General features: G+C 40.9%; 1 long non-coding RNA gene across 1 annotated transcript; it reads right to left on the bottom strand.

Annotated features, from left to right (window-relative positions):
* Nucleotides 1–13,803: 13,803 nt before the first annotated feature.
* Nucleotides 13,804–21,103, bottom strand: LOC134297821 (uncharacterized). The gene is made up of 2 exons (XR_010004701.1): nt 14,683–21,103; nt 13,804–14,647 (listed from the first exon to the last, which is right to left on the bottom strand). It is a non-coding gene; the product is annotated as an uncharacterized LOC134297821 (long non-coding RNA).
* Between the last annotated feature and the right edge of the window lie 1,821 nt (nt 21,104–22,924).

Below are 22,924 nucleotides of genomic sequence, written 5' to 3'. Positions count from 1 at the left end.
TGGCAACCTGAGAACAGATTATTTCCCCCCAATAAAACATGCTACTGAATTGGCATCCTGAATAGGAGCTAAGGACTTGCTACTTCCAAAGGTTTAGCTCTCTCCTTGTCAACCATTTGCTAATGGAGGATATGACTAAATAGGTTTGAAGGAAAAGGATAGCATCAGCAGGAGAAAGAGCTTACTCATCTTCAACATATTTAAGAAGCTGATTCCCCATAATATCCTGCAAAGAATGAGCAACTGCTTTGCAAAGCGCTTCTACCTCTGAGCGTCTGGAAGGTCACCCTTGACTTCCACAATACAAGAGGATAATGTGAAGCAATTCAAAAGAACAACAATAAAAATATGAACACATGCAGTTATGACAAATGTGCAGTGGTAGTATATCTACAAGAGCGCAGTCTACCCATCTGAACTGCGAATTCAGCAACACCAGAGCTTAGAATGTTAAGACTCAAATTTAATTTGATAATGTTAAACATTAGAAATTGGGAAATTAACTCATTACCATTAAGACTACTAATCAAAATAATTTAATTAGTTATTAATGAACACTATATGGAACTATCAGTTTCCAGGGTAAACCAGAGGATTTACATAGAGTGACATAGAGATTGTCACCTTTGACCCTAGGGGTATATTTTACAATTGTTATTGTGAACATTTGCTCTTTTTCCTTTTTAAAAAGCACCTCTACCACCATGGATTCCCCTCCCATCCTCCTAACCCAGAGATGGATTTTAAAGCCTATAATAATAAGCTTTCTTACTTAATATGCTGTGTTTGGAAACTGTCAGGTTGGGAAAGGCTGTCTTTAAGGACTCTCATATTCTTGTGTCTGCCTTCAGATCATTTTTGACTTACGTCAACCTTAAGGCACTCTCTTATACACCATTTTAAGTCTTTATCAACCAATCGTGTGTTGATAAATCGCTTCCTTCTCCTCCTGTTGCCGCTTGGGCTCCTTTTTTCTGGCTTCTCCTTCCTCCCTTCCTTGGGCTGTAAATTGTCATTTTTTATGATTAAAAATAGTCTTTTAGACTTTATTGAAAAACCACAAAACAGAGAATCTGCGAAAAGTGAACTGCGAAGTAGTGAGGGAACACTGTAATCACATTTTCTAATTAAACTATCTCCCTCCCCCCCTCTCTCTCTCTCTCTTTTTTTTTACTCCAGTCGGCCCTTATCTTCTGGCTCACTTACTCCTTGTGTGCCTTGTCTACTAAAGGCTGATAAAGAGTGATGTTAATGTAGGGGCAGGAATAATGCAGTCCTGTCAGCTGCAACTGCCAGAATTACTCACCTTGGCCTGTGCTAGCAATAGATGCTGGGAATTGTAGTCTAAACCTATTTGGGAGTTTGCATGAGTCTCATCCGTATGCTAACAGTTCATTCGAAATGGTGTGATAATTGAGCATGAGTAGCAGCAAAAATGAGATATGAATATATGACCTACTGACAGACCCCAGCTGGACATGGAAAGCGCCTAAATGTATATTTAAATGTATAATTATATCTATTTTTAATGTATATTCTTAATTTTATTGTAATTTTTAATCTTGATTATTTTAAATTTGATGAAAACTGTTTTTTGATGTGTATGTTTATATTGTAAGCCGCTCTGAGTCCCCTGATAGGTGAGAAGGGCGGGGTAGAAGTGATGTAATAAATAAATAAATAAATAAATAATTTCAGCTTCAGGACACTTACCAATAGTAAGTGCCACAATAAGTGGCTAACTGGAAGAATCAGTTAGTGAATTGAAGATGCAGAATTCTTAATCAGAAATTAATTGGGGATGAGAGAGTGTGAATTTAGATAGGTTTAATTTTTGCTTCAAGCTCATAAACCCCTCAAAATGTGTTATCCACTGAAGAATGATCTGTGTAAAACAGAATGGGAGGAGTGGAAGAGGACAGAATGAAAGAAAGAGAGAGAAGCCAAGGGAATTAAAAACTGGGTAAAGGGGACACCAGCCTTTGAGGCATAATTTTTTTTTACACCCTGTGAGGGCCATAGCTATTTGAGGACTAAGCAAAGACGTCACTCCCCAATCCAATTTCATTTCACACGAGGAATAATATTTAATTCCTTTCCATTCATCTTCCCAGTCCTAGCTATTCAGTTTGCATCCCAGCTATTCTTTGCTGGTTTTCCAGAATTTTATCCGTCTCACTCTTTCCAGAGGTAACAGTGATACAGCATAAAGGTTGATCTGCCTAGTAACAAAGCTATTTATTTATTCCTTCCCATTCTAATCTTCCTTCTTCGTAGGCCTTTCTGTTGTACTGAATCTGCCAGAGGAAGAGTCGCCCATTAAAATGAATTCCAGTGCTATTAATTAATTAACTCATTAATGCATGAATTAGCTTCAGCATTAAGTGGAAAATCTAGGACGTTTAAGCAAAACATGAGCACAGTCTAGCGAGTCCAAAAACCAATGAGTTAATTGTTTCCAATTCTGAGGGGTGGTGGGATGATATTTGGGTTTTTAGGGAAAATAATAAAATGGCATAAAATGAGGCTGCTGTGTATCAATACATCATTACATTGACTAAGAGAAAAGTCAATGAATCCATACTATTGACATTATGTAGGCTGAGAATCCTTTATCTGGAATTTCTGAAATCCAAAACAGTTCAAAAGGCAAAATTATCCACATAGGTGGCTGAGATAGTGATTCTTCTTCTGGTCTCTGATGGTTCAGTGTCCACAAACTTTGTTTCATCTACGACATTATTATAAACATTGTATACATATATGCCAACACAGGTATCCCAAAATTCAAACAAATTTACAAAACACTCTGTTCCCAAGCATTTCTGATACAGAATACTCAACCAGCACTGTAAATATATGGAGGTTTATTTTTTATTTCATGTCAATAGCATTGCATAATAAATAAGTTTAAAAGTGATAAAATAAAGGAATCACAAGCAGCTAAATAGTTTTAGACCAAAAGCGGACAACAGCGACTGCGTTTTCCGTAGCTTTAAACAACTCCTCCTCCGTACATGAGGGCAAGCATACATATGCGGAGTTGTTTGTTCTGCTCCACAGTCACACAAGGTGGAGGATTCTTCCAGGTAGTGCCATCTTGCCAGGTTGTCTTTTGATCTGCCCACTCCACTTCTCAGTCTATTTAGGGACTTCCAAGTTGCCCATTCTTGGTTTGCCCCTGGAGGCAGACCCTTGTGGGGACCCATCCGGTTGGAATTGCCTGGTTTAGCTGCCCAGAGGGATACTCTTGCTGTTGCTGGGGGAACATCAAGAGGAGTGGTGGTTCTCATGAAGCTTTTCCTTGATTTGAGTCTGGTGGGATAGTCTGATAGTCATGCAGTGGATGGCTTTCACAATGTTCGACCTTATTTCTCTCACAGTTAGCAGCAACTTCCCATCGCGCATCAGCGGGGCAATGGCAGCTAACATGTAGAGTTTATCAACAGGTGTAGGTTTAAGGCATCCTGTGATTATTCTGCATGTTTCATTCAGTGTTATGTTCGCCTGCTTCGCGTGGACAGACTTGTGCCAGACAGGACAGGCGTACTCAGCAGTTGAATAAAACAAGGCCAGGGCTGATGTTCTTATTAATTGTGGGTCTGCACCCTAGGCACTGCCACTAAGTTTTTGCAAGATGTTACTGTGTGCAGCTACTTTGTGTTTTGTGTTCATGCAGTGTTTCCTATATGTTAGTGTTTGAGCTAAGGTGACACCAAAATATTTAGGATGGAAACAGTGTTCGAGCTTTTGGCCTTCCAAAGTAACTTTTAGTTTCCTGTTGGCTTCACGGTTACATAGGTGGAAAGCACACACTTGTGCAGGGTTAGGCTTCAGGTGGTTCTCTTTGTAGTAGCTGGAGAGATCTTTCAAGGCATTAGTGAGTTGGTTTTCAACTGTTTCAAAATCTTTTGCTTGTGTTGTTAGGCCAAGGTCATCAGCATATACAAAGCTCTTTGTGAGTGGTGGTTGTGGGTGGTCGTTCGTAAAGATGTAAGTCATAAAGAAAAAGAAATGTGTCACTGATACCAATTGAATAGATATAAGCAAAGAGAGAGAACTCTTAAAATTATAATAAATCATATGGTAGAAAGGATATACAGTGCATTGGTGATCGATCACTGGTTCGTTGATAAATAACTGCATTAGTGCTTTAATCTAATTTTTTAGTTCTTTGTTTACCTGCTATTATGTTGAAAACCGCTCAGGGATATAGAGCAGGATACAAATACAGTATTATTATTATTGTTATTATTATTATTATAATCATTATAAGCAATCTTCTTGTATGTATTTAATGAAATGAACTTTTCAACCATTTGTGGGAACAAAGTCTCAGTCTAAGCATTGTGACCAATTTTTTCCCAGTGTTAAGTTCCTCTAAAATTAGTACTAATCCTACAAAGTGTTCTTGTGACATAAAAGAGCAGATATAATTTTCTGAAATCAATTTACACGTTAAAAATTACTTTCTCTTCAGATGCAACTCTTACAATGAGAATAATGCAAAATTCTTTATATAAGCCTACAGGAGTCAAAAAGGTTGTGGCCAGCTCAGCCACAGAAGAAATAAAATAAAGCTGTGGCAATGGCAATTTTCCAAGCCAGCCCTCCTAGAAGAAATTAGCTGCTCAGAGCTCACTGCTTTCCCTTCCCAATGACAACTCTGATGCTGGGTGATGAAAAAGAAGAAGAAGAAGAAGAAGAAGAAGAAGAAGAAGAAGAAGAAGAAGAAGAAGAGGAGGAAGAAGAAGAAGAAGAAGAAGTAGGAGAAGAGGAGGAGGAGGAGGAGGAGGGGGAGGAGGAGGAGGGGGAGGAGGAGGAGGGGGAGGAATTGTGTTGTCGAAGGCTTTTATGGCCGGAACCACAACAACCCAGACTAATTATTTGTTACCTGCATTTCTCCATGGCTTGGGGCAGCGTACAATGTACTCAGTGTTGGGAATCATCCTGGACTACTCAAGTCTAAATGTAGTTAGATAGATGATAGAGTTAGATTGAGGCAATCCTTTCACTGTTTCCAAAGCATGCCTAGACAGGCTTTACTGTGTTTCACTCTATCCTGTTTACGTCACATCCCTTACTTTGAAGTTAGTAGAAATGTGACTCTTTAGGGATACTAACTTCCTATCCATTGGAATGTTTATTGCCCCAATAAAAGGCACGACCATGCGGTCAGTTGCCCCTCTCTAAGCCCTCTTCTCCCTTTGTTCTTCTAGCTAACAAGAACCATCTTGCTGTCTCTCCTGGCAAGATGTAACTATTTAGATGTTTGTTATTGTTCCTTTCTTATTTTTCCTTAGAAACCAGTCTAGAGTAGACTAGACAGCTCCTAAGCCTTTCTATCTACAATGGAGTTCTTTTTACCTGAATAAATACTTTTTTGAACTTTTACTGAGATTCTGCAGTCCATTGCAATCCTAAATGGTCAAAGGCTTCTCTTGCTCACCCCGTGTAAGTAACTACTGCATTTAAAAGCTTTGTTTTTGCTACTCTGCTGATTTTTGGTGGAATCTCCCCCAGAGAGGGTTAAGTTGAGTCTAACCACTCAGAGATTACCACAACACTCAGAACACATCAACATAAAATACACCACTATAAAATATATACTCCCAAACACATGCTATGAAGATCAAAATACAAAAGCAATGAAATCCAAATCCAAAAATCATTGTTCAAAGTTGACTGGGTAAGCCTTCTGGAAAAGATGGTCTTTAGTTGTGTTTCAAATTCTAACAGTTCTGTCAGAGCTCTTCTGGGCAGGTCATTCCCCAATCTAGGGATGGCCGATGATGGTGATGATGGTGGTAGATGGGCAACCACCAATAGACCTTGACACTTATACAAATCACCAACAGGATCATGACCATAAATTGAATATTACTCTTATGACTAAACTGAAAGACAGCCAAAGCTATATGAGGGTTTTTTTTATAGTTTGATTATGTTATGTTATGGAGCCTCTGGTGGCTCAGTGTGTTAAAGCGCTGAGCTGCTGAACTTGCAGACCGAAAGGTCCCAGGTTCAAATCCGGGGAGCGGAGTGAGCCCCCACTGTTAGCTCCAGCTTCTGCCAACCTAGCAGTTCAAAAACATGCAAATGTGAGTAGATAAATATGTACCGCTACAGCAGGAAGTTAACGACGTTCCATGCAGTCATGCCGGCCACATGACCTTTGAGGTGTCTACGGACAATGCCAGCTCTTCGGCTTAGAAATGGAGGTGAGCACCAACCCCCAGAGTTGGACATGACTGGACTTAACGTCAGGGAAAACGTTTACCTTTTTATGTTATGTTAATTATTCTATCAAGGCACCAAAGGGCTTCTTACACTACACAACTGTAGCACTATGATTCCACTTAAGATTTCCTCCTTTCCTCAACTTTTGTAAGTTTGAGTCAGACACTAGATTATTGAGCCAACATCACCTACTCAGTAGAGATTTAAGTCCAAGACAAGTCACCACAAGAGATAGAAAAGGATTTGTGTATAGGTCAATTTAAATGTTTATAGCAGAGAAGAAAAATGTGCCTGTTATATATCTTTGTACTACTGATGAAGAAGCTCACCAGCATGTCTAGGTATCATGTGGGTTGGAAGGCAATGCCCTTATTCTTCTATGTTGTGGCTTCTGTGAACCCAATGTAACTATAGCCATTAATAACATTTCCTTAGAAGGTACTGCATGTGATATATTTTCCCCTGAGGCATATTACTCAACAGGGAGAAAAAGACACTCTTCTTGATTTACATATTCTTTACATGTTCAAGGATGAAGCTCAGATGCTGAAGACAAGTTCTTTATTGTGGTTTTTCATAGAACAAGGCTAAATCTTGGAATGCAGAAAGAAGTTTGCAACAGAACCAGTGATTTAAGTCATTTTTCCATGGAACTTATTAAGCCAATCAAACTTTTAAAAGTAATACAAGTTTATGGTAACTTGTCCTCACTTCCTTTCTCTTTGCTAGTTGTGGCATCTAGTGAAGAAAGTACAAGTTACCTTAATTCCTTCTGCATTGTTCCTTTAATAAGAGGATAACATCATATCTGGAGTTGTTTTTCCTTAAGTCTTCCTGATCTACAGTCAGATGTCATGGTGACTGTGGTTAACTTCTTGTGGTCCCTTGACCACAGTGGTTAACCTATAAAGCTAAAGTGGAAGATATTTGGTCCTCAAACTGTGTAGCGTCACAACACCTAGCTTGAAGCTATTTCTCCCCTAATTTCTCTCCCCAATCAGTTTACCAGCTGTTAGGATTTCTGGGAGTTGTAGGCCAAAACACCTGGGGACCCCTGGTCTAGAACAATGATGGACAACTTCTAAACATGCAGAGATACATTTCTGGATATATTATGCGTAAAATGCTTTAAAATGGAAGCCAGAGGTGTCCACTTCTTATTTCTTATTTGTCCCCCTTTCAATTTTGGGGGTTGGGGAAATGAAAATCCTTCAAGGAAGGAAAACAAAAGAGCAATGGTAGGAAAAGAAATGGAGAAAATCAGGTGGAGGGGAAGTGGTGGTGAAAATGTCTCAAAACTAGTTCCGTGAACATCACAATTATGGATGGCAGGCTCATTATAAAAGTATTGTTTGAGAAGGAAATTGAATATTAATTAATTTAATTTGGATGATGTGTCTCCTATTGGAATGTTTTTTAATTATGTTTTTATGTCTGTATTAATTTGAACAATTTTATTCATGTCTGTGTTTTATGCCAAAGGCACTGCACAGCTGCCGTTTGTAAGCCGCCTTGAGCCCCCCTCAGGGTAGAGAAAAGTGGGATATAAATATTGCAAATAAATAAATAAATAAATAAATATTAGGGGAGAAATAGCTTCAAGCTAGGTGTTGTGACGCTACACAGTTTGAGGACCAAATATCTTCCACTTTAGCTTTATAGGTTAACCACTGTGGTCAAGGGACCACAAGAAGTTAACCACAGTCACCAAGACATCTGACTGTAGATCAGGAAGACTTAAGGAAAAACAACTCCAGATATGATGTTATCCTCTTATTAAAGGAACAATGCAGAAGGAATTAAGGTAACTTGTACTTTCTTCACTAGATGCCACAACTAGCAAAGAGAAAGGAAGTGAGGACAAGTTACCATAAACTTGTATTACTTTTAAAAGTTTGATTGGCTTAATAAGTTCCATGGAAAAATGACTTAAATCACTGGTTCTGTTGCAAACTTCTTTCTGCATTCCAAGATTTAGCCTTGTTCTATGAAAAACCACAATAAAGAACTTGTCTTCAGCATCTGAGCTTCATCCTTGAACATGTAAAGAATATGTAAATCAAGAAGAGTGTCTTTTTCTCCCTGTTGAGTAATATGCCTCAGGGGAAAATATATCACATGCAGTACCTTCTAAGGAAATGTTATTAATGGCTATAGTTACATTGGGTTCACAGAAGCCACAACATAGAAGAATAAGGGCATTGCCTTCCAACCCACATGATACCTAGACATGCTGGTGAGCTTCTTCATCAGTAGTACAAAGATATATAACAGGCACATTTTTCTTCTCTGCTATAAACATTTAAATTGACCTATACACAAATCCTTTTCTATCTCTTGTGGTGACTTGTCTTGGACTTAAATCTCTACTGAGTAGGTGATGTTGGCTCAATAATCTAGTGTCTGACTCAAACTTACAAAAGTTGAGGAAAGGAGGAAATCTTAAGTGGAATCATAGTGCTACAGTTGTGTAGTGTAAGAAGCCCTTTGGTGCCTTGATAGAATAATTAACATAACATAAAAAGGTAAACGTTTTCCCTGACGTTAAGTCCAGTCATGTCCAACTCTGGGGGTTGGTGCTCACCTCCATTTCTAAGCCGAAGAGCTGGCATTGTCCGTAGACACCTCAAAGGTCATGTGGCCGGCATGACTGCATGGAACGTCGTTAACTTCCTGCTGTAGCGGTACGTATTTATCTACTCACATTTGCATGTTTTAGACCAGGGGTCCCCAGGTGTTTTGGCCTACAACTCCCAGAAATTCCAATCAGTTTACCAGCTGTTAGGATTTCTGGGAGTTGAAGACCAAAACATCTGGGGACCCACCGGTTGTGAACCACTGCTCTAGACTGAGGCTGAAAGTTGAACTGTGAGATCTCACATATAAAAGGAGGCTATTGCCTATAAAAACACAAAAGATAAAATGAGGGAATGTACACACAAATATACATACACACAAACATACATAGTTTTAGACATAAAAGGATAGGTTTAAACTGTACATGATTCAGGTTACTCCCTACTCTCCCTATAATGTTTTCCCACTGCTATTTCATATGCAAGGTAAAAACAGATGCAATGACTATAAGTATATGCAGAATGCTTTTACTTTCTCACTGTATATTAATACCCATACATACATGCAGTAATAAAAAGAAAATTGTTCATTTCCAACATTTAGCTTTCAGGTTAATCCAAGCCTTGCTGCCTCTCTTTCTATAAACCAAACTGTAGGTGGAGGCAGCTGAGACTGACAAGGGTGGGGTTAGGGGGCTGGGAAGGTGATGCATGTAAATACACTGGCTCTTTTGTAGGAAAATGGATTATGTTTAATAAAACAAATCTGAATAGCTTGTGGCTAAAGACATGAAGTACTCATTTTCTTGTCTGATGGCAACTAAAAAATCTTGGTAAGAGACACTTGACCCTTTTCAAGTATCATCTCATGGCAATAATGACCTCTCATGCATATTTATGTACAGTGCTTTGCTTCAATAATAGCCCTTGAAAAGAAGCAATGTGATGTGTGGCAAAGAAAATATTTCTACGCCCAATATTAAAAAATGTGTTTGATATTTCCTCATCTCAACCAAAACCATAGAAAATGTGACAGAGAGTCTAACTCACTAAATATTACCCATTTCAGACAGGTCTTGTAACAGGGCAGGTTGTTTTATTAAGCCTTGTTTTTGTTACATACATAGAACTTTGTGTTGTTCATTATATACCCAAAGCAAAATCATATGACTTCTATTTCCTAAGTAACATAATTATCTTATGGCTTTTATTGGAGGGAAACACTACTTTTATTGTTAATTAATGCTGCAAAATCTGGTTATGCAAATCTGGGTATGGAAAGTCCGGTAAAGTGTGTGTAAAGGGGACGAACTGACTACAAAATAATAAGTGTCATATGCACATTCTTTTATGTGAGTTTACATGTCCCTTGTGCAAATCCCTGCTCCTAACTGAGGCAAAGATGTGCCCCATGGCTGCTTTTCATCAAGGGAAAAGAAATGCAGGCCACAAAGAGAAAAAGAAACAAAAAAAATCCCACCAAGATATTTGATAAAGAAAGAGGAGGAGGACCAGGAGCGATTTTAGACCCCAAAGAATGTAAGGGGTGGGGAAATGAAAAGAATGTTTGGATTCCTTTCCAAAGTGCATCTATTTTTAACGGCTTCTTTGAAAGAAAGGGTGGGGGCAAATGGAAGTGAACCCGTGAATTCCTCCACAGACAGCATTTTGCCTGTCTCTCAGCAAGGAAACATCCATCAGATGTAGAGTGGCTTCTCGATTTGTTCAGTTCATAGCCAGTGCTCTAATGAAATTCAAACCTGCTACATCTGCCGTACCACACTGTTAATTAGTTTTCTATTTATTTAGCAGATCTAGAAGTGGAAAGCAATCTATTGCCAGTGAATTGTTTGACTTCTATGCTAAGTAGGCTGCATTCCAATCCTCTGATGTTGAAACTAGCAGGAGCCCAACTTTCATCTGACTGCCATGTCAAATTAGCACCCAGCCGATTCTAGATACAAAAGCTCATCTTCCCCTCCCCCCTCCCCCTCCCCCCATATTCCTTTGTGGGTTTGCAAAAGAGCAAGATGTTCTTATGAGTCAATATAAGCACTCACTGGGAGGCAATTTGCTGTTCTCATCTCTCTCGCGTCTTGTTCCTCCTTAATTGATAAGCTAGTTTAAAAACTAGAACACCGAAGGTATGGTGATTCCACTCCACTATGGTAAGAGTTTACTGTTATTAAAGCCGTGGTTGCAAGTTTTTTTTTAAAGGGGGGACCTGACTTTGCAGAAATAGACACATCTAGGGAAATGCTGGAACGTTTCACAAATCTGGTGCAGAATAATAATTGACTTCACAGTCTTACATCTCAATGGAAGTCCCATTGACTTCAGTCACAGCTAAGTGTGAATTAAGAATTTCAATTGCAAGTCAAAAATAAGAAAATTGCATAAGCTTCAGTTGGGTTGTTACCACCAATGCGGGAAGAGTCTTCTAACCTGAAAATGAGAACAGAGAGTCCTCTACTTTAAATATCATTTCAGCCATGAACACACTGGGTGGTTTTCAGCAAACCTCTGTCTCAGCCTTAGGCTACTATTGCAGTATTGATATACCTTACAATGCTATATGGATCACTGAGGCTGAAATCTTGTGCCTACTTACCTGGGAGCAGGCCCTTATCTAAACTGGATTAATTGCTTATGAGCAAATATTTGTGGGAGCTTGGCTTTCGCCCCTTAGCCTTAGTGACAGACGACTATGTTGAACTGCCCTGGAGAACTGTCTGCAAACTTAAATTAATTCAGAACATTGCTAGGCAGTCAGAACATATAATAGTTTCAAAATATGTTTATCAGTGCATTTGCTGGTACATACCATAGAATCATAGAATCATAGAATCATAGAATAGTAGAGTTGGAAGAGACCACATGGGCCATCTAGTCCAACCCCCTGCTAAGAAGCAGGAAATCGCATTCAAAGCACCCCCGACAGATGGCCATCCAGCCTCTGCTTAAAAGCCTCCAAGGAAGGAGCCTCCACCACGGCCCCGGGGAGAGAGTTCCACTGTCGAACAGCTCTCACAGTGAGGAAGTTCTTCCTGATGTTCAGGTGGAATCTCCTTTCCTGTAGTTTGAAGCCATTGTTCTGCGTCCTAGTCTGCAGGGCAGCAGAAAACAAGCTTGCTCCCTCCTCCCTATGACTTCCCCTCACATATTTGTACATGGCTATCATGTCTCCTCTCACCTTCTCTTCTGCAGGCTAAACATACCCAGTTCTTTAAGCCGCTCCTCATAGGGCTTGTTCTCCAGACCCTTAATCATTTTAGTCGCCCTCCTCTGGACGCTTTCCAGCTTGTCAACATCTCCCTTCAACTGTGGTGCCCAAAATTGGACACAGTATTCCAGGTGTGGTCTGACCAAGGCAGAATAGAGGGGGAGCATAACTTCCCTGGATCTAGACGCTATTCCCCTATTGATGCAGGCCAGAATCCCATTGGCTTTTTTAGCAGCCGCATCACATTGTTGGCTCATGTTTAACTTGTTGTCCACGAGGACTCCAAGGTCTTTTTCGCACACACTGCTGTCAAGCCAGGCGTCCCCCATTCTGTATCTTTGATTTCCATTTTTTCTGCCGAAGTGAAGTATCTTGCATTTGTCCCGGTTGAACTTCATTTTGTTAGTTTTGGCCCATCTCTCTAGTCTGTCAAGATCGTTTTGAATTCTGCTCCTGTCTTCTGGAGTGTTCGCTATCCCTCCCAGTTTGGTGTCGTCTGCAAACTTGATGATCGTGCCTTCTAACCCTTCGTCTAAGTCGTTAATAAAGATGTTGAACAGAACCGGGCCCAGGACGGAGCCCTGCGGCACTCCACTTGTCACTTCTTTCCATGATGAAGACGACGCATTGGTGAGCACCCTTTGGGTTCGTTCGCTTAGCCAATTGCAGATCCACCTCACCGTAGTTTTGTCTAGCCCACATTTTACTAGTTTGTTTGCCAGAAGGTCGTGGGGGACTTTGTCGAAGGCCTTACTGAAATCCAGGTACGCTACATCCACAGCATTCCCTGTATCGACCAAGATACCAAGATCTTTACTTACAATGCCCTAAATCAGAGTTGGGAAACCCATGTCTCTTGAGGTATCGATGGGCTGCAGTTTCCCATGATTCTTCATATGATTGTAGTCACATGCTGGCTAGAACTGCATCTTGAGAGTTGCATGAATCCCACCCCTCCCCTCTTCTTGCCCAGCATTTTCAGACCAGACATATAGAAAATTAGGACTTTTCCTGTAGTTGCCCCACTAAGAGAAAATTGTCTTCCAAAAAAGGTGTGCTTGGCTTTATCATTGGCTTCCTTTTGGAAGCTGACCAGATTTTTCATACTCCATTAAAGCTTTGAATGTTCCTCCTTTGGTGAAATTGTTGGTGTAGGTGAAATATACTCCTGGTGCTGTTTAATTATTTTCACACTTTGGCCTTAGCTGACTGATGGTTTTGTTTGGTTGCCCTGATAATATATATTTCACTTTCAGTCTTATCAGCATCACATTAGTTTAAGAGACTTCAGCAATGCAATATAAAATATAGATAAAAAAATCAGTAATCTTTGGACCATATACAATGAACATCTGGTTAAGCTGACATGGGTTTCATTTCAATGATATCTGGAGAACCAGTGGTGGTTGTATTGACCTAGAGCCCCTGGTCCACTCATATCTGTGTCATGTAGAAAGGCTCACAGAGAGAAATCCTATTGGTTCAATGAGTCTGGTCTAATGTGGACTCGCAACAGAATTCAGGCCCTATTTTTTATGTAAAGTCAGGGAACGCATCTGCTTCATTAATGGAAGTATACTTGTAACTCTATATGCTTGTTTCCTTGTACAGGCAGTCCCCAAGTTACGAACAAGATGGGTTCTGTAGGTATCTTCTTAAATTGAATTTGTATGTAAGACAGAACAGGTACATTTTTTCAGTGTAACATTCTCTCTCTATATATATATATGTGTGTGTGTGTGTGTATACACACACACACACACACACATATCTATATATATAAAATGATAAAGTTGTTTGCGCAGTGACTATAACAACAAAACTAAACATCCCAGAAATACGAAATTTGGCAACACAATGCAAAAGGCTTGCCTCCAGGTTACAACAACACAACCACACCACAAAACCACAATCCAGACCCACAAAACTCACAACAACGCATCATGCAATAACAACACAACTAAACGCCCCAGAAATACAAAACTTGGCAACACAATGCAAAAGCCTTGCCTCCCAGTTGTAACAACACAACCACACCACAAAACCACACAGGACCCACAAAACTCACAACAACGCATCGTGACTATAACAACACAACTAAACGCCCCGTAAATACAAAACTTGGCAACACAACGCAAAAGCCTTCCCTCCAGGTTGTAACAACACAACCACACCACAAAACCACAATCCAGACCCATAAAACTCACAACAACGCATCGTGACTATAACAACACAACTAAACGCCCCAGAAATACGAAACTTGGCACACAACTAAACGCCTCAGAAATATAAAACTTCGCAACACAACACAAAAGCCTTGCCTCTCAGTTGTAACAACACAACCACACCACAAAACCACAATCCAGACCCACAAAACTCACAACAATGCATCATGACTATAACAACACAACTAAACGCCCCAGAAATACAAAACTTGGCACACAACTAAACGCCCCAGAAATACAAAACTTGGCAACACAACGCAAAAACCTTGCCTCCCGGTTGTAACAACACAACCATACCACAAAACCACAATCCGGACCCACAAAACTCACAACAATGCATCGTGACTATAACAACACAACTAAACGCCCCAGAAATACAAAACCTGGCACACAACTAAACGCCCCAGAAATACAAAACTTCACAACACAACACAAAAGCCTTGCCTCTCAGTTGTAACAACACAACCACACCACAAAACCACAATCCAGACCCACAAAACTCACAACAATGCATCGTGACTATAACAACACAACTAAACGACCCAGAAATACAAAACTTCGCAACACAACACAAAAGCCTTGCCTCTCAGTTGTAACAACACAACCACACCACAAAACCACAATCCAGACCCACAAAACTCACAACAACGCATTGTGACTATAACAAATACAACATTTGACAACACAACTCATCCACCTCCCCAATCCCTACATTCACACTTGGCCTCCAAAAAAACAATTACAACAATAACAATGACAACAACAACAAGAATCAACACCATCACAGGCAAGAAACAGCCAGGCACTGAGGCTGAGAGGCCAGTCAGTGCTACACTGGGCCTCCAAAAAACAATTCAGTAGCATCTAACTTATCCAACCTTCATGACCACTACAACAACAATAATAATAAACACCTACACAGGCAAAACAAAAAAAGGACTATTGTACCACAATAAAAATATAAACCGCACTCAGCAGAATCAGACATTACAATTAACAACAAACCAAAGACAACAGGGATCTCAAGCAATTATCAATCAACACAAAAATTGAAGAAGGTAACAGACTTCAAATACTACTACTAATGTGAGTATAAAGAAGGTGGAGGTCACAGCATAAATACAACCTAATGTAGACTGACCAACACCACCAGACTAAGCCACAGCAACGCGTGGCCGGGCACAGCTAGTGTGTGTGTGTGTGTGTGTGTGTGTGTGTGTGTGTGTGTGTGTGTATATATATATATATATATATATATATATCACATACATACATAGACATATATGCTTTGGATTGCAAAGGGAAGGATTAACACCTCCTGTGGTGTTTGTTTTGCTGACTTTCTGTCCCTATGATAATTCGATTTTGAAAAAAAAAATTGGCTTGCTGTGGAAATAAGGATTGGTGAGAAAGCTTCAGTGGAGACACCTTTTCCCCATGATAACTTTTCCAGGACTGAATTTCTCTTCCTAGGGATAGATTTCTCTCACTTCCTGTTGCCTCACCCCTGTTCGTAAGGAGTAGTTTGTAAGTTGGGTGTTTGTAACTTGGGGATTTCCTGTACTTCTGTTTCTCTCCCATCCCATGAGTGCTCCCTCTTGTCTCCTCTAGAAGTTTTTGGTGGGGCAGGACTAGGAGCAATGGACTTATGCTCTCACAATCCAAGTTGAGCAAAGCTGCCATATAAAATATCAAAATGCCAAAGAGTGCAGTGTTTAACAAAGAAGTTGGAAAGGTCAAATAGAAACAGAAGTGATGAGGTTTTTTTCCCCGGAGAATGAATTATTTTTAAAACCAATGTAGGAAAATGACCCCAGTTATTGTTATTTTAGTTTAAGTTCAGGTTGGGTGAGTTCTAGGCTAAATGTGCTGCACTTGATGCCCTATAGAAAATACAGTTTCTACTCAATGGTGCTATTCACATCAAACAAAGTCTTAAGCCTCATGCTTTTAAATATAGTACAATATGAAAAAAAACACAGAAAACCAGAGAGAAAAGGAAATGAGGATAATGCTGGAGACATGTGTATTGCTAGCATCTTATTGAGAATTGGGAAAGGAGGCTCTAATAAACATTAAATAATAAAGTATACTTGGCCCTTTGTATCTGCTAGGGTTTGGATCCATAACCCCTCCCCCATGGATACCAAAATCTATGGATGTTCAAGTTCCATTATATACACTAGCATAGTAAAATGATATCCTTTATATAAAATGGCCCACCAAATCTCTGAGTACATTGGGCTGACTGTAAAGTCATAACTACCTAGTGGTGTTCTTTTCAGTGGGATCAGTACTCAACTGACAATTACGTATACACCCACTTACTCAATATTAATCTCCAATCCAATCAGTAGATATTGTCCTAGGAAAGTGTTACAGTAATGTAGCTTTCAACTGGAGTCCTTGTTCTTCCAGATGTTTTAACCACAAATCTCATACTCCCTTACTATTGGTGGCATTGTACATGTGCTGGGAAGGCATGCCATGGGTATTAAAAGACATTTTGGGGCAAAAACCTTTTTTTGAAATACTTTGAAAAACAATTCTTGGGTTCACCAAATATGATGTAAATATCTTCTATAACCCTCAGAGTTTATTTGGGGCGACTGTTGAGCTTTTGGACCCTGAGTTCCCTATGATGGCTGCATGTAGTCTTCAGACCATGCTTTGCTCAACCCAGTATATGAAAACCCTAAATTTCTTAAGCCAAAAAAGTGAATGAATGCTGATCAGACCCTGACTCCTGTAAAGGTTCCTTGTATAATCGTATGCATTTCTTTTGCATCAACCTGAACCCTATTGGTAGTCTTTATGGAGTTATTATTCTCTCTCTCTCTCAGTCGCATAGTCGTTTCCGACTCTTCGTGACCTCATGGACCAGTCCATGCCAGAGCTCCCTGTCGGTCGTCGCCGCCCCCAGTTCCTTCAAGGTCAAGCCAGTCACTTCAAGGATATCATCCATCCATCTCGCCCTTGGTTGGCCTTTCTTCCTTTTTCCTTCCATTTTCCCCAGCATTGTGATCTTTTCCAAGCTTTCCTGTCTCCTCATGATGTGGCCAAAATACTTCAACTTTGCCTCTAATATCCTTCCCTCCAGTGAGCAGCCGGGCATTATTTCCTGGATGATAGACTGGTTGGATCTTCTTGTGGTTCAAGGCACTCTCAGGATTTTCCTCCAGCACCAAAGTTCAAAAGCGTCTATCTTCCTTCGTTCAGCCTTCCTTATGGTCCAGCTCTTGCAACCATAAGTTACTATGGCAAATATCATTGCTTTGACTATGCGGACCTTCGTTGCCAGTGTGATGTCTCTGCTTTTCACTATTTTGTCAAGGTTGGCCATTGCTCTCCTCCCAAGAAGTAAACGTCTTCTGATTTCCTGGCTGCAGTCTACATCTGCAGTGATCTTCGCTCCTAGAAATATAAAGTTTGTCACTGCCTCCACGTTTTCTCCTTCTATTTGCCAGTTATCAGTAGGTGTAGTTGCCATGATCTTGGTTTTCTTGATGTTTAACTGCCACCCAGCTTTTGCACTTTCTTCTTTCACCTTGGTGATAAGACTCCTCAGCTCTTCCTCACTTTCGGCCATCAGAGTGGTATCATCTGCATACCTAAGGTTGTTAATGTTTCTTCCAGCAATTTTAACTCCGACCTCGGATTCGTCAAGCCCCACATGTCACATGATGTGTTCTCCGTACAAGTTGAATGGGGAGGATGAAAGTATGCAGCCCTGCCATATTAGTATTAGTTGACATTAATTTTCTTTCTTAAATGTTTCATTTGCAATGGCTGGGACTGGCATTTTAGTAAATACTAGCCAGTGGAAAAGAGCAATGCTTTTAAAAAGTAAGAAAAGGGGGATTAGTTCGTCTCCAAAAAATCTGTCGAGTTGATTAGCTGAAACAAGCAGCTGAAAAAAATCTGTGAACTGGAGCCATGATAATGAAGCACTGCAATGCATAAGCATGTCTTGTCACGATTAAGAATAGATCTGTGAATCCCAGTATCTGAAATATACATGGTCTGCAGCATTAGTCCTCCCACCCTCACTACAAAGAGATAGAAGCTCGGCATAACATATTAAACAATTGCCAGAAGCAGGGAAGGACAGAGGGGGAAAATCCATCTCTATGTGGTATCCAAGACTTATTGCAGATTGGCAGAAGTAAATGCCAATTACAGGTTCTGTTACTCCTGGCTACTGAAGTCCCATCACATCTACATAGGCAGAAACATTTAGAACAGTATTAGACTGTTGATTGCCAAAAGATGAGGTATTTTTCAGCTTGCAATTAGAACTGGAGGTATTTCAACAGTACATTCAAAAACTGATAAGATGATAGATGGATGGAAGACTAGTTCAGCTCTAAAGCTGAACTAAGCTGAACAAAGATACAGGAAATATGTGAGGGAAAGGGAACCAAAGGTCATAAACATGGACCTCACTGGGAACTTCCCAGAAATTGGAATGTTAGGCTTGAAATTAAACCTCTAGAATAAATTTCTAGAAAATGGGAGAGTAATTCATTTTAACTAATTTGACTTATTTTATTAACAGTACTGATTTGTTACTGAATACTGTTTAATTAAAAATATAGGACAGTCCACATGTCTGTGGAAGATATATTGCAAGACTTTGTGTGGATATGCAAAACCACAGGTAATAACAAACCCTATTGAACTGGCAGAATCATGAAATAGAGCCATCCTTGAGATGTCCTTTCTAGGAAATGCCTAAAAAAGACATCTCTTTAAGCAGCACTAGGTCCTCCAGTGTAGTCAACATCAGGTGGAAGTATACCATTAAATCATCTGGAAGACCTAGAAAGTGCCAGAAGAGAGCATATTTTGTTAGATGCAGGTATATGAAATCAGAGATATTGGCTCCAGAGAAACAGAGGAGTCATATTATACTGTTTTGTTACTTGAACTGTTGGTTTTTGGAACAGATGATTGAGGAACAGATTTTGTTATTGGCTCCTTCAAAAGTGCTCTTTCTTAATGACTTCACCCAGTTAGGCTCATCTTTCCAGATGGGCTTTAAAGCTCATAGTAATGTTGTTACATGGGAATGGTGAGAGTCCAACATGTCTGTAAACTGCCACATTCCTAAAGTATGGGATCTCATCTCATAATCTCTTCAATTAAGTTTTCTACATTTCTTTTATTTTTGCACTCTAACTACATCGTGTTAAAGGTTAATAAGGAATGATATTAAAGCTTAGTGAGTAGTGATGTGTTAATTACAGCTTCAGGACACTGATACATTGTGAATACAGCAACAAGCACCTGACTATAAAAATCAGCATATTTTATATACAGATCCCAGAAGTCCCAGATTCATTCCATGGCACATTTGCCCTAAGACAGTGGTTTTCAACCTGTGGGTCCCCAGATGGTTTGGCCTTCAACTCCCAGAAATCCTAACAGCTGGTAAACTGGCTGGAATTTCTGGGAGTTGTAGTCCAAAACACCTGGGGACCCACAGGTCGAGAACCACTGCCCTAAGATGTCTTTAGTTCTTGGTTCTAAAAACCAAAGTGGTTGAACTGTGCAGAGAAAAGGGCATTTCATTGTTGGACCATCTAGTAAAAAGTTTTCATTAGAAAGTATCACAGCAATCCTGTTCTATAGCCATTTCCCCAGACATCAGGTGATGCATTTTCTCCAATTGTCATTCTTCTCCTGGGGCCATCCCTTTTTAATGAATCTGGCAGAAAGACAGAATTACCTAACCTGCTAACAAATTCAATGAACTAAAATAGCAAATTGGTCAAAGTATGAAATTATTTTTGAAATCCTGTGGTGTTAGATATGTTAATGAAATAAATCTAACAAACTGATACATTTAGCAAATCCCTTCCCCTAATATTCTGGACCTTCCTTTTGTAAATCAAAAAGTTCCAGAAATATTTATTTATTTATTCACACATTTATGTATTTATTTTTTGCATTTATATGCTGCCTTTCTCCTGGAGTGGGATCCAAGACAGCTCACATCAAACTAAATTAGCAAAAAACAAAACAAAACATAGTAATAAGACTAAACCACAATTAGGAAGCTCACCCTCTATGTTATAGCACTCTGTGCATCCCTAGAAATAGCTGGGGAGCTGGGGTGGAAAAAGAATTGCCAGTGGGAGAGGAAGGAATTAAAATATGATACTGGATTACTAGCAGAAGGCTGACTTTCAGCCATAGAAGTTCCAAAGTTGGGCAGTTAATAAATAATTGAACTGCAAACAAGGATGTTTCCTGTTTTGTACCTTGTGCCTGCTATGAATTCACATGAAGGACTTAAACAAGGTGGTCTTTCTTTGTCCTTTCCCCCCTCCCAGTTGATAGGGAAAGGCCTACAATAGAGAAGTTTCTTATAATGTGGTTGCAAGGTTTTACAAGTATTAAGTACTTTGGACACTTGAAGGTGCTATAGAAATGTAAACAGCTTGGAAAAGCTTTGAATTTAGATTCCAGAATTCCTGGGAACTGGAGTTTCTGGGATCTGTAGTCAGGGCCGGTTTGACCTATGAGGCCCGTTAAGCCGTAGCCTCGGGCGCAGCCGCTAGGGGGCGCTGTCGACGCCGTGGGAGACGGGGCCAGGGTTGGCCCCGCTTCCCGCGCTACACACCCTCGCCCGTTTGCTGTTATTGGAAACGGCCGGGGCCTGGGCGGGCAGTGAAGATCTCGAGGTGCCGCCGGGAGATGAAGCTGGAGTGGCCCATGCTCACGTCCACCGAGCCCTGCGAGGAGTTACGGCCGATGGTCACCGAGCGCTTCTTCATGAGGTATTCGAACTCGCGGCCTTCCAGCCGGGCCACTGCCGCCGCCGCCGCTGCTGCCGCCCCCGAGACAGGGCACGAGAGCCTGCCTGCCAGCCAGCCAGTCAGCGCGCGCACGCAGCCCCCCCTCCTCCTCCTCCAAACCCGAGCGCGTGCGCGGCCCCCCTCCTCCTCCCCTCACGCACCAGCCCCCGACACCGACAGGCACAGGCAGCGGCCGCCCTGCAGCCTATGCTCACGCAGATCCTCCCCCTTCACCCTCCGTTAGACGGGCGGCAGGCTCGGCCAACGAGAGCGCTGCACGCCTTTGGAGCTGCTCCCGGTTTGCCAATCACGAGCGGAGCCGGGACCAGCCAGGGAGAGGGGCGGGGGGGGGGGGGGGGGTAGGAAGCCAGGCAGCCTGGGCGGTGGAAAAACGTGGTCTGGCGTTCTGAAATTATTCGGAGAGGGTCCTGCTTGCCGAGAGTCCCAACTCGTTGGAAGTAGCCTTCAAGAAGAGTTGGAAGTACATGAGGTGAGGAAATTGTTTCCATGCTTGCGCACACATTTCTATCTTTATTTTATTATCACACAAGCATGTGGATACTGAGTTGCTGTGTTTTTTCCTGTCTGTATGACTATGTTCCTGAAGCATTCTCTCCTGACGTTTCGCCTGCATTTCTGGCAGACATCCTCAGAGTTTGTGAGGTCTGCTGGAAACTAGGCAAGTAGGTTTATATATATGTAGAATGTTCTGGGTGGGGGAATAAAGAGGTTTGTGCATAGTGATTCTATCCTCAGAAGTTGTGAGGTCAGGAGGAAATGTTTTCATGTTTCATGTTTTCCTCCTTTCTGCTGAAATTGTCCACATGCTTGTGGATATCAATCGCTTCTCTGTGTAGACTGACACGGTGGTTGTTAAGAGTGGTCCAGCATTTCTGTGGGGAATTCCAGACTCAGAAACATTCAGGGCTAACTAATACCTCCCAACAAAGGATTCCCATATGCAGGAAACAGCCAGGCATGAAGCTGCCAGGCTATTCAGTGCTAATCAAGGTTTATTTATTTATTTTGTGTCAAAAGAATTGCATGATAAATAAGTTTAAAAGTGATAAAATAAAGGAATCACAAACTAATCAAGGTGGCCAATTGCAACATTCACACTTGCCGCAGGCAGACAAGAGTTTTCTCCCACCCTGGATATTATTATATAAACCCACTTGCCTAGTTTCTAACAGACCTCACAACCTCTGAGGATGCTTGCCATAGATGTGGGCGAAACGTCAGGAGAGAATGCTTCTGGAAGATGGCCATACAGCCCGGAAAACTCACAGCAACCCAGTGATTCCAGCCATTAAAGCCTTCAACAACAGCATGTAGACAGTTTCGACAGAAAGGAGGAAACCATGAAATTGAACAAAATCTGACTACCAGTATTTTTTAAAATAAAATCAGGCCAGTACATAAGGAACAACACTCTGAAAACAGAGAAATTCCAGACATGAATCAATCAGGGCCAGCTAAGACCTCTCAACAAAGCCAGGCTTTGAAGCTGCAAGGCTACTCAATGCTAATCAAGGTGATCAATAGCAACATTCACACCTGCCTCAGACAGACAAGAGTTTTTTCTCCCACCCTGGACATTCCACAGCTATATAAACCCCACTTGCCTAGTTTCCAACAGACCTCACAGCCTCTGAGAATGCCTGACATTTATGTGGGTGAAACGTCAGGAGAGAATGCTTCTGGAACATGGCCATACAGCCAGGAAAACACACAGCAACCCAGTTATTCTGGCCATGAAAGCCTTTGACAATATACCTTTATTTCGTTTACAGTGAGGAAGCATCAGAAACAATTAAGGATTATTTGTGACTTAGAGTGCATCTTCTACACTGTAGA

This window comes from Anolis carolinensis, chromosome 1, assembly GCF_035594765.1.
Source record: "Anolis carolinensis isolate JA03-04 chromosome 1, rAnoCar3.1.pri, whole genome shotgun sequence".
Classification (NCBI taxonomy): Eukaryota; Metazoa; Chordata; class Lepidosauria; order Squamata; family Dactyloidae; genus Anolis; species Anolis carolinensis.
This window is presented reverse-complemented; position numbering and strand designations above follow the sequence as displayed.